This window comes from Strix aluco, chromosome 21, assembly GCF_031877795.1.
Source record: "Strix aluco isolate bStrAlu1 chromosome 21, bStrAlu1.hap1, whole genome shotgun sequence".
Classification (NCBI taxonomy): Eukaryota; Metazoa; Chordata; class Aves; order Strigiformes; family Strigidae; genus Strix; species Strix aluco.
Genome location: NC_133951.1, coordinates 13,202,770 through 13,213,369, shown reverse-complemented (window position 1 = coordinate 13,213,369; position 10,600 = coordinate 13,202,770).

Below are 10,600 nucleotides of genomic sequence, written 5' to 3'. Positions count from 1 at the left end.
TCGTGGGGGATGGCTGTACGATGCTACCATGGATCCCTGGGTTGCTTTTTGGTGGCTTTTTCTGGGTGTTGTGCCAGTCGCCCACCCAGACTTTGCCATCTCTGAGCCTGGCAGGAAGCTGCTGCTTGAACGGGCCCTTTGTGGTGGTTGGATCCAGCTGAAATGTGGCCAGGAGAGCAGGTTCTGGCCTGGAAAATTGATGCTAGTGCTGTTGACGGAGGAGAAGATATGCGGGGAAGAGTGGGAGGCTAAGGTAAGGTCAGCTGAAGATTGGGGAGAGGCTTGTGAGATTTTCAGTGATCCCTCTATCCCTCTAACCTCACCATCCACCAACACCATGCTACCTCCTGGTGAAAACCAGGCAGTGTTTTGAGAGAGCACCATGGGGCAGCCGCTCATCCGTGGAGTTGGTGAGGTTCCTGTGGCAGGGAAGGGCACAAAGGTCCAGGAACTTCTGCGGAAAATGTGTATTTTCTCTTTCATGTTGTAACTGCACAAAGCAGCAGAGCAAGTAAGGGAAGGACTCAAAAGAAAGGGTCCCAAGCAACTGTATTTCTTCAGACTTGGGCTTTCCCTAAAGGGACGGGGATGGAAGTGCTTCCCAGCCGTGCTGCGGAGCAGCATCTGCTCGGCATTTATTTCTCACAGGGGAGGGCAGAGGGAGCTGTTCCCTTCAACCTCTACTCGCCGTGGTGGAAGGAGAAAGAGCACGTAACCGCTCTGCCCTGGGGGGAGTTTCATCTCCCTTTTGGTCTGGGGTGAGCAAGGTGTGGGGCAGGAGAAAACCAAGCTCCGGCACTCCTTGGTATCTAAGTCATCGCTGAATGGGAACAGCTCTGAAAGTAGAAAGTTGAGCTGAAAGGTGTGACTTGTCATTAAGTGCATTGGTGTCTCCAGGGTATCTCAAAGGTAACCAGATCGTCAGGTTACACCACGTGTGTTGTATTAGTCACATACTTCAGGGTGTCCTCTCGTTGCTCAGGGTGGAAGGACCCTCTCCTCCCCACCGCTTTGTCCTCTGGCATATTGCAAATATGCCTTGGGGCCTTTTTCCTTAATGTTTTGGAAAGTTTGGGGACCCCTGTGGATTGGAGACTCATCTGTTGCGTGTATTTGGCCCTCAGTGGCTGGTTCAGGGGATCTGAGTGCAGAGGGGTGTCGTGGGGCTGGGGGCACTGCAGCAGTGTGAGTGTGCAATGGGAGAAGGGAAAATGGAGTTTGGCTATGATTAAGTTCAGAAGGGAGGAAATAGGATTTATATGGGCTGTGGTTTTTTTTTTTATTTTAATAAATGGAACAACGCTGATGGTGAGCAGTGCCAGCCTGGCAACCCAGGCTGAAATTTCTAGCAGGCAACTCTTCTTTCTCAGCCCTGTTTTCCACCAGGTGCAGTACTGGGAAACTTGCTTTCTACCCGAGCCAAGCTACTCCCATCCCACTGCTGCCAGCCCTGGTGCGGGCTGCCTGGGCTCATCGCTGCTTTTCAGGATCTCGAAAAGCCCTGGGTGATGCCTGCCCCATTGCCGTGATGTCTCTCCATTCCTTTGGGCTTTCTGTTTCTGCCAAAGATGGCTGTTTCTCAAATTCCTCCTCAAACCATGGGTGGATCCATTCTCGCAATACCTTGTCTGCGAGAGGAAGTGTCAGAGATGATGCAAATGGTTTTTGTCAAAATATTTTTGGAGGGAATAAAAATAGCTCTTGGACCAAAATCTATTTCTGTTCCCGGGAAGGGAGTGCTTGTTACGACTGTTTTGTACAGGTGCTGTCAGAGCAGGGCTGGAAACTGGAAATGCTTGGTTACGCCTTGCTTTTGGGATGAAAATCAGTTGGTTTCCCACAACGGTAGAAAAAGTGTCGGGAAGAAGGGGCTGGTTTCTCTCAGCTAATGTGGCTTCCTCATACCCAGCTGAGCCTCTCTGCCTCAGCTTCTAGCCAGCCTCCTTCTTCCCTTCCAGGGTGAAAAATTTAAAATGGTTTGTTTTGAAAATTGCTTTTGCAAAGAAAATGGAAAAAACATCCATCTGTAATTGTCTTAATCATGCAGACAGAGGAGAATTATGTGCACGCAGGACGTCTCTGCAGGCCAAGCAGTGGCTGCCCAGCCCCAGGGCAGAGGATGCTGTAGATCCTGTGGATCCCAGGGCAGAGGATCCCATACCGCAGGGCTGGTACTGCCAGCCTGGAGCCTGAAAGTGCCTCCTTGTGCGAAGCCCTGGAGCTGTTGATAAAAATGCATTTTGGTGGGATTTTTTTTTAGCTATTTTTCATTAGTTTTTCCTCAATATTTTTCTTCTCTTTTGAGGGCCAGGTTATTTTTTATTCTAGCTCAGCAATGTGTTCCCACAGGCAGGGTCTGTGTGCTCCCAGGTCCCCCAGCTCCCTTGTTGCAGGCAGAGGGGCAGCAGCTCCCAGTGCAGCTTGCTGGGACTGTGTGTACCGGGTGGTTGTGTTCTCCTGGGACAGGCATCAGGATATTGTCCTTGGGGGACATCAGGAGCCTTTCCAGCAGTCACTGCATGTCTGTCTTTGACCACCCTCTGAGAGCTGTACCAGGTCTGCCTGTCTGTAAGGATGTACAGGCAGGCTGAGGGCAAAGACTATAACCCCAAAGAGCTGTCTGCATCCGAGGCTTCCCGATCCCAACTGCACGTGAGCATTTTTTTTTTTTGGTTTTCATCTTGGTTTTTATTCTGCCTGGGAATTTTGCTGTGTGTCCTTAGCAGGCTCACAGAAAGGGTTCTCGGTATGGACTGATTCAGGGGAAGTTGAAGCTCTGTGTGACCATAGTCCCAGCTCAGGATGGGCCCTTGCCTGATGGAAGCAAACGGGCTGTGATGTCTGTTTGGGAGAGCTGGACAAGTGGCTTCTACTGGAGAAACGATGGGCAATGGCTGGCTTGGTCAGAGGTCTGAGGATGACTTTTATGCGTATTATCCTGAAATATATTTATCTTTGGGGCAGCTGGGTTTTGCCCATTGCAGAGAACCTTTGGATGCAAAGTGAAGGAGGAGGTAATATTTGGGTTTGGGGAGCTCACAACAGATTGATGCTTAAGCTACCCTGCATTACAAGAACTAATATTTCCATTGATGCTGTGTGGGGGGTTGCAGCTGGGGCGGAGGGAGGCTGTGGGGGCTTGATGCTGGAGGAGCTGGATTTGCATTTCCAGCTGTGGGAGCACAAGCCCGGCTGATGGGTTTATGTGCAAATGAGAGCCCAGCTCTGGAGCACACAGACACTGCCAGGAGAACCTTCTGTGCACGTGGCCTGCAGGGATGACGGCAAAGAGGGGGTCCTGAAGGACGTGGGCTGCCAGCTTTGTGCAGCTGCTCTCCCGAGAGCCGGCTCCAGGAATCTGTGTTTGCTTTGGCTGCACGCTTCGTGCAGAAATGGTAGTAATACAATGCTCTGGGAGGAAGGAGGGGAGAGAGAGGAGAGGTCTTGCGCGTTTCCAAACACGATAATGTGCCTCGTCCACGTGGAGATGGAGCTTTTTGGGTCACCCTCCCGTAGAGCTGCAGCTCGGGTGCGTGACTGCGGGACGTGGACCTTGGGGACCATCTCTGAGTGAAAGGCTTGCAGGTTATTTTGATCTGGTTGGAATTTTTCAACCAAAGCTTGATCCTTTCTTTCCTGGAACCTAACTAATTATTTTTTGTGGAGAAAACTTTGGATTTGAATTTTCTGATTTTCAACTGTGAAAATGGTTTATCCTCCATCCTTCCCCCTTCCTTGTGGTTTCCCATTTACTTCTTCATTCTTTTTTTCCTTCTGTTGCTTCAGTAAAGGAAAACAGGAAAAAATAATCCCAAGAACTGAAAAATCAAAAATCTGGAAAGGTTTGAAAATTTTCATTTGGTTTCTTATTGAAAATGAGAAATATTCCTTTATTTGAAGAGCTGGCAGAGTTTGATTCCTGTTCAGAACAACACTGACCTGTTGCTGCTTCTGTTTTTGCTCAACAGTCTTGAATACTGAGCAGGGTTAAGTCATCCCTTTTAACAGGGGTGGCTGGAGGTATTCTTGTTAAAAAAGCTGTTCTTGTAAGTGGCTGTCTCGGCCGTTTCAGCTCCCCTGGAGACCTCTGAGGAGAAAAGCACAGGATGTGGAGAAACCTGCTGGGATTGGGACCTCCACACCCCTCAGCTGTGCTGACCTCTCCACCGATGATTCAGGGAAAGTGAGGCAGCTAGGCTGAAGCAACACGGGCCTGGGATAAGTCTGGTCCGGGGAGTCTGGACATTGCAAATGTCTTAAAACTGGGAATTGAACCCAGTTTGTCATCTTGATTTCCAATCTCCTGACTCCTCTGTGGCGTCATTGTTCCCTTGGAGACACCTTGGGCTTAGGCGGTTGCTGACCGCTCCAGACGCTCTCCTTGTTCAGTGCCAGTCTTCAGGAGCCAGAAAGGAGCAGAAACGGTAAATCAAAAAGGGAAAGCTTTTATTCCTCATTTTTCAATGGTATTTTTATGTCTGGCGCCCTGTATGAGCAAAGAAAACGGTGGCCCATCTGTTTCTAGCACCATTAAAGGCATTTGACTGCATGTGGCCCTCAAAAATAAAATAAAAATAGGACCCTTTGGTCTGAAAATGTCAAACGCTCTTTCATCTTAGGCGACCCCCAACCGGGACCATATCCTCCCAAAGCTGAGAAGCAGGAGTGGGTTCCCACCAGTGTTCATCCCAGCAAAGGCATCTGCCCCCTGCCCCTCCCCATTTTTTTTTTTTTATTTTGCAAAAGAAGGAAGTTAGGCACTTGAGGTTCACGCTGGCTGGTGACCTCTGAGTGCTGCTCCCCTGGACCTTTTCTCCAGCTTCTTTTCTCCAACTCAGCAGACTTCTCTGGGACTCAGGAGTGAAGCAGTTAAAGCCTCTTTAACAAGTGTTTGGAGGAGGGAAGTGTGTTTGACATGTTTTAGGACCAGACTTTGAGAGGACTGTGCCAGCAGGATGCAATTAATGACTGGGAAGAGAAGATTGCTACAATATGGGGTTGCTTTCTCCTCATCCCTGTCTTTCTCTCCACTTGAAGCCATAGTCTGCATTACGTCCTGCTGGGAGCCCGTGTAGACTTACAGAGACTCACCTCTAGGATGTACTGTAAAAAATCAGCATGGTGTTACCTCTGCTAATTTGGCAACAGTGCACCTACGTGAAGAAAGCTTGGGTGTAACTTCAGGCTTTGGAAACTTCTGCTAATTAGAAGAACATTTTAAAGGTTGCTTGAGATACCTGCATAAATACATAGCCTTTTTGACATGAAAGCTCTTTTTATTTATCAGACTTGGGGATAGTGTAAGTCCTGCTGTGTTGGAAAAGGGAAGAAAAGGATTTTAATTTAGGAGAAAAGCCTCGTTATTTCCTTCATAAAATCTTTGAAGTTTTTTGTACATTTTTTTGCCATTACATGCGGATTAATGCTGATACGAGGTACTTTGGCGCATGCTGTCTTCAGAGTGAGCGTAGGAGCGTGGGGCTGGCTCGCTGCGGGGTGTCTGTGCGACTGCGATGGCTTTGGGGAAGAAACGGGGCCAGATGTGTAAATGTGCCCAAGTCCTAACGGATGAGCCGGGGCTGCGTGCCGTGACCTGTGGAGAGGCTTCCCTGCCAGGTGAGGCATCTCCAGCCTTTCTTGACAGATGACCCAGGGAGGAGCAGAGGAAGGAAGGTCTTAGGCATGACTCTGTTAGTGGAAGTGCTTGCGAGTGTGTTTCAAGTGTCTCTGCATCTGATCTGCAGAGGATGTGGGTCTGTTCCCCAAACCCAGGGTAGAGCCATTTGAGAGCTTGTTCTGGAGGTATTCACTCCATTATTTGGTTTACTGACTAAGGTGCCAACCATGACGTTACCGTGACACGATGCTCTTGCAGAAGAGTGGGGATGCTTGTTGTCATGCCGTCCTCTCTTGCCACAATGGAAAACTCTGAATCCAGAGACTCATTTCTGATACTTTTCCTATCTGAAAAGGTCTTAATCTGTTGGGTGAAATGGCTCCTGGGACCAGTGTTGGCATGGTGGGGCTGTAGGGCATGAAGACCCTTGGAAGACATGTATGTAGGCAGCTGTGTTTCTCCAACTTAATTTGTAAGTAGGAAGGGCATGTCAACTGCTTCAAGTATAAGAAAAATCGTTATAATTAAGATCTTCTCCCCAGTATTTGAAACAGAACATTTTAAGGGCTTTTGAAGTTCAAAGGAGCTTTGCCTGTCCCTTCACACAAATTGTGTGTTCGTTTCCCTACTGCTGGGTCCCTTCCAGGTCTCAAATGAGTCAAACCAGCTCTTGAACTACAGGGCCGGTTTTAGCCAAGGACTCGTGCAGGATGCACATGTGGTCCAAGTGCCTGTGCTGCTATTCCTGGGCTGTTGGGCTCCTTACCTCATTCCTTGGTTTGGCCCCAATGGCCTCCTGCACCGTTGAGTAGATGGGTCCGGGAAGTGTGACCGCAGCTGGGGAGGTGCAGGCAGCCACTCCTCCTGAATGCTCGTTTTTATTGGAAACAGCCCTTTGAGCTGGGGAAGTGCTTTCTCCTCCTTTGGGCAATCAGACCTTGGAAATTTAGGTTCAGCTGAGCCATGGCCACCCATTATGGCACCAGGTGACTTCTTTAGCTACTCTGTGCAGCACCTCCCAGCCTGGGGAGGACAGTCCTTCCTCCTCCTCACTCCTTGCCCAGCAGTTTGCGTTCCCGTGGCCTTGGGTGGCTCCTCTCCCTCCATGTGGGGTTTGTATGCCGAGGGCCTGATCTTGGTAAGAATCCCTTGGTGCTACTGGTGGTGTATAAATAAGTGGAAAAACCACTTGGTCTCCCTGGAGATGCGCTTAGGGTAGGGTATTATTATTTTTTTTTTTGGCTAACCAGGCCTACACAACAGCTGTTGAGCAATCGTTCGTCCTCTAAAAACAAATAAGGAGCAAGTCTGGTGGCCAAATGTTGCAGGCACGTTGTAATGACTGTTAGCAAATTGCATTTGCAGTGTGGGGCTGCTTAAAACAGCTGCTAGGTTTGCCTCCCCTTCTCCTGTGTAACATCAGTTGGCCGCTGGTGTTGCTGAGCTGGGAGAAGGGGACTATTGTGGAGCAGGCTCGAGTCCCCGTAGGATGACACTTGAGGTGCAAAGACATCGTATTGGCCATAGTATTCTTTAATACTAAGGGGTTTGTATTCCATGACCAGAGGCTGCTTTTCTCCCACCTCATCTTCGTGCAGCCTGATGGCTCCTGGGGTTTCTGCACCTGGCTGGAAGAGGGATGTGGTGAGTGGCAGCAAAGTGTCTGCATCCCATCCCAGTCATCGTGCTGGAGACGGCACAGGGACAGCTTGTGCTTGTCTCCTCCTCCTCCTCTCCTGCCTGAGCATGGCTTTGAGCTTCAGCTACTGACCCACCTAAAGTGCTTCCCAGGTGAAAATTAGCCAAAGATTGGGTATTTCTTAGCACTGATATGAAACAATAACTCTATTGCTGCTTCACTCAAAAAAAGACCTTGAAAACTGAGCCTGTGTCTGGTAAGGATTCTTGGTGTAACACCTGACATCTGGGTTGAGATGGAAAGTCTTTCCCAAGATAACTCTGCTACACATGGTTATGAAAAAGTCCTTAGCCATTTTCCCCTGATTATTTTCATTATTGTTATTATTTACTGGCATTTTTTCAGCCTGGATAATGGAAAAAAGCTGAGCTGATTTCAGTGTTGTAATTTCAAGCCTGCTGTGTTTCTTTGGTCCAGCATACTAACAAGATGCTTCGTGGGTTTGCAGATCTGCAGGAGATATTAGGCTGGTAGTGAAAACAGTTTCTGCTGTTTAGATCTGCTGGAAGCATTTTTCATTTGTGAAGGCTGCTTGATTACAGTGTTTACAAACATTTTTGCTTTTCAGTAAAAAAAAAAAAAATAATGAGGGGAATAAATGTAAGAGCCCCATGGGTAAGGTGGAGCTCTGAAAGTCTGTTTCTGAGGAACGGGCTTGTGTGTCCCAGCAGCATTTCTTCCAGGATCACAACACCTTCAGCTGCCGGAGTCCCGGTTCCTCCCTGGGGGGTGAGCAGAGAGTTTGCAGTGCCCCTGTGTAGTGTTTGTAATGAAACCTGGTTTGGTGCTTGCGAGGGGGTCGATTAGAATTGTAGTCGGATTTGCCTTCTCATAGGAGTGGTTCCTGACGGCCGGGGCAGCGGCACGCGAAGGGGTCCAGGATCAAACTGATCTGGGATCCAGAAATCCGGCTTTCAGTCCCCACTCGGCAGCTGGGGTAAATCCCTTAAGCTGTCTTAAGTCTGCGTTCTCCGCCTGTCACATTTTCTCACACTCTTTATCCATTTTGCTTATTTAGACTGGAAAATATTTACGTTAAATTGTTTGTTGCTTCCCACTTGTGCCTCCACTACCCTGCAGAGGAGAGCCCAGATTTCTGCCTGCTCGTGCTAAATGTGCTGCTCATTAGCAGCACCCATCAGCAGCGGAGGCTACGTGCAAAACTCCCACGATCCCACTAGTTTGGGTCCATCAAGCCGTTCCCTCTGCTGGGGGCTTGGAGCTCGTCGCACTGTCCTTTCCTTGGCACCGCAGCCAAGCTGCCACAGCGAGGACTTGAGGTCTTAGCTCTGCACTGGGCTTGGCTGAAAAATTATTGTATTTTCTTCATGCTTTCTTGCACCAGGCAGTCCCAAAAGCACATGCAGGACCTGACCCAAAGCTTGTTGGAAAAACTGTATGGTGGCTGAGCAGAGTTTTTATTATTTTCCTTCTTTTGTGGTAGTTCTTGACGCAAATTCAGGCTAAAACTTTAGAGGAGCAGATCAACAAACTCTGAAGCTCTGGGGATATGTGGAAACAGCATTTGTTTGCAGGAGGGGATTTTATTATATTTTTATATTAAGCTCAAAGCCTTAAGCTGGGATGGGACCCAGTATGCAAGGCACACAGATAGCATGGGGAAGGTGCCAATCTGTCCTAGCATGTGGCCAAGAGCACACACCACCATGTGTGGTGTGGGGTGATGGGTATAACCTTCTCCTGGCCCACTCTAGAGACCATGGGAATCTGTGAAAACGTCACTAAAATAATTCAAACCTGTAATGCCACTGAAAAGAGTGTCCAGCCCTGTATCTGAAAGATGATAATCTGATGTTCAGCGAGTTCCTCTCCCCTCACCCAATGGGCTGGTCTCTCTCCAGCGGCGTGGCACTCGGACACTGCTGAACCTCTGGGTCCCTCTAGGAAGAGCAGTGTCCAGAGGAACCAGCCTCGGTCTCCTGGTAGATATTCCTCTTCTGGATTGCGGCTAATTTCCCTCATAATAATGCTTTGCATGAGCCTCCCACATGATGCTAATTAGCACCGAGCCTGTCTCTGTATAAGCAGCATTATAGGTAATGATGATTGCAGCCGCTCACTCCCAGCGTAATTATTCAGCCCCCCAGCAACCCATTTTGGAGAGATTCGCAGCCAGGAGCAAGCTGTCTCGCTTGTCAAAGGAGAAGGGAGGAATTGTAAAAGCCCGGTCTGACGCTGGGTGTTTGCCTTGAGTGGTGGCTGGTCACCTCCAGGGACCATGTGGAAGTGACTCCACTTTGCAGCCTCCCATCATAAATGGGGGTATGAGGGCACTGCTGGTGCTACCAACCCCAAGGGCTTGCTGGAGGAGAGGGTGGTGGCTCTTCAGCCCCAACCCCAGCGCTGGGCACCTGGGACGGGACATCCACCGCTCCGAGGTGTTGTCCTGAGCTCGGGTCCATCCGCTCAGACGTTCCCCTTCGAGTCTTGTGGCCTGTGTTCAAACAACTGATGCAGTCGTGTGTTTACACTGTCAAACAACACATCTCCGTCTCCAAACACTCCTCTTGCGCAATCCGCGCTCTCCGTGTTTCCTCCCCGAGCGGGAGCAGCTCTGCCAAGCCCTGACCTAACTGCACCCGGGTCCTGGCAATGGGGGAAGCTGAAGCCTGTCCATGAAGTGGAGCTGGGGCTGTTTAACGCTTTCAGTGCTGCTTCCACCCGGGCAGGGTGGAGCTGCTGGAGGTGTGCTGCTCGCTGGCTGCCTTGCTCTGCAGGGGCGGGGGGTTGGAGGTGCAGTGCTTTGTTGCTGCAGCCTTGCAGTTAAGGAGAGTATCACAGAGGCAATTTATTCAGGGTTGTCTACTAATCCTAATATTTAGGGATTTTTTCTCCTCTAAAAAGTTGCTTTTAGTGTTGATTGGATTCTTGCAAACAAATTAAAACCCTAGAGTTGTCCTGTTGTTGGTTGTCCAACTTTCAGCAGGCCTTCAGCACGCTGTGATGAGAAGACCCTTAGCCAGGTGCCCATCATTTCTAGGCTGGTACAAGTTTTTTTTTTTTAAGCTCAACATGAGGCTTGCATAAGGCTCTTAAAATTAGTGTTGCCTTTCAAGCCAAAGGGCCGGAATAAGGTTTACAAGCCATAAAAGCCTCTTATCAAAGTTGATTTCCTCCAACGCACCTTTCATCTTTTATAGTATTTACTTTTCAAATCCTTGAACTTAAAAGGATTAAACAGGTTAAAAGAAAAAAAGGAGGGGGAAAGAGAAAACAAATAAGAAGGAAGATGGATTGAGTATGGATTATGAGAGGCACGTCTA